We start from the raw sequence: 2,376 nt of genomic DNA on the forward strand, positions 1-2,376 counted from the left end.
TGCCTAACAAAAGCCCAAGTGCAAGTGAAGGGCATTTTAAATTCAAAACTTCAATCAATGTTCAGTGAAATAAAATAAAAAAACATTAAAAATAAAATTTCCATAACACTTTCGTGTTCATTTTTTGTCAGGACCATATCTTTTCCTCCTCTGCTGAACTGCAGTAATAAATGAAATAGAGATTTATCATTTCCAATTAACTTTTGTTTTTTAAACATTAAAGACTGAGAAAAGCGGGATACACTGTGGATAGTTTGACAGTCTGTTACTGCCGCCGCGTTCTCTGGCTGCAGCTCGATGCAGCGACGTGTCCAGCGGAGCTCACGCCATGAATATGCCAGCAGACAGACAGCAATGTGGGGCTGGATCACGCTTAAACCTCCAGAACTTTGGGATATTTTGCATATTTTCGAAAGAGGGACGGGCCACACACTCAAAGCTGAGATTTATCTTTTCATTTACAAATAACTGGCGTTGTTTAAACTACATTTAAAACGTCCCCCGGTGCGCTTGCTGTTTGAAACGTCGGGGGTCCGCAGCTCTAGGGACGCGGCGCTGGACGCGAGCCGGTACCACAAAACGTGGTACTTGACGCGAACCGGAGCCGGGTTAGGGTGCAGGAGCTCTCCGCGTCCTAACGCCGGGCCGGTTCTAGCTAGCAGCTCGGTGGTTGGAGACCCGCCCGTGATCTAGTGAGAGCAGCCGGGGAGTTAAAGGGCGGTGAGGGACGCCTGCGCGATTCATGCGTCAAAAAAATTGTTGCCGTCAAGCACATGTCAAAGTACCTCGTTTTTAATGCGACAAATCTGACAGCCCTAGTAAATATATTTTATTAATAAAAAAAGGAAGTAAAGCAGCAAATATTGAGGAGGGAATGTGACCCCCAAGAGAATGCTTTTTTCTAAAATACACTACAAAGCATGAAGCAGCAAAAGTGGTAAACCGAATAAAGGGGGAAGAGAGAACCCTCATGCAGCATCTCATTGAATTCTGTATTTTGTTTGCTGGATTTCTATCAGGAAACAACCGAGCCCGGGTCCCCAGCAGCCCTGCTGCTCTCATTATGATCACTCGCGTCCCACCCAGATCCCAGGTAAAGATCTGAGCGGTGGAAATGTTAAAATCATCTGTTGTCACTATGTGATTATACAGAGCTGCATGCTTACACAGTGGACTTTGAACAGATTTCAGCTTTCCATTCATTTCACTGCAGCTAGCGCTTAGCCGCTAAGTTAGCGCCAGCTTTCATTCAGAACTTACGTGATTTTTCTGCTCCTACAGTCAGATGAATTTGGTTGTTGTTGAATCTCTGTAATCCTTTTATCCACATGCTCTGCGAACTGCAAAATGTTGTTTGTTGACGATCTCTTTACTTTATTGCCAGAACTAAAGACACCGGCAAACAGGAACTTGCACTTCTAAAGTGGATGGGGGGCTATGTTTTTCTGCAATTTGGTTGGTTGGACTGTCACATCACTCAAACGTGGCCCTAATTTGATTGAATGTTGGGCCGACACACACGCGGCGCGTGGCTGTGTAGCGCGTTCTCGATATACTTTTTAATGAGTGGATTTGGAAGAAAATAGCAAGTCTTTCCGAGTCAGAGGGCTAAAGTCCGAGTCAAGTCACAAGTCAGAGGTAGGAAAGTCCAAGTCGAGTCTAAAGTCGTCAAATTCATGACTTGAGTCTGACTCGAGTCCAAGTCATGTGACTCGAGTTCCCACCTCTGCTGTCCAATATCGGCTGATAATTATCTGCGCATTTGACGCGTCCCCTGGGGGAGCGGTGAGCTGCAGACACAGCTGCGCTCAGGAACCATTTGGTTGTTTAAACCCCCAGTCCAACTCCTTAATGCTGAGTGTCAACCAGGGAGGCACTAGGTCCCATTTTTTGAGTCTTGGGTATGATTCGGCCGGGATTTGAACCCATGACCTTCCAATCTCAGGGTGGACACTCTTCCACAAGCCCACTGAGCTGGTATTTATTAACCCTTCCGCTCTCTTTGGGGTCCAGTTGACTCCAACCACATATTGATATGTGATTCCTTCCATGACAAAGGTGGACAGGATTTTATGTCTGTCATAGACATTAGTGAAACTCAAAAATCAAAGATAAAAAAAAAGTTCAGCGCACTGTCTTGGGGGGTCCAGATGACCCCACTTTTAATGTAAACAAACTAAGGAGAGCGGAAGGGTTACACAGACCAGAGATTAAACCCGTGCGCACAGGAGCAGAAAGTGCTCGTGAGGGTCTGAATTGTCCACAAGGATTGTTTGCATGGAGATGTCTCATTTCTGGTGGAGTTTTGACATATAAAAAAACGCCATACGCACGCATCACTCGTGCCCGAGGGGCATCTCATGCATGCAGATGTAG

The sequence above is a fragment of the Oryzias melastigma genome, unplaced genomic scaffold, assembly GCF_002922805.2.
Source record: "Oryzias melastigma strain HK-1 unplaced genomic scaffold, ASM292280v2 sc00300, whole genome shotgun sequence".
NCBI classification, from domain to species: domain Eukaryota; kingdom Metazoa; phylum Chordata; class Actinopteri; order Beloniformes; family Adrianichthyidae; genus Oryzias; species Oryzias melastigma.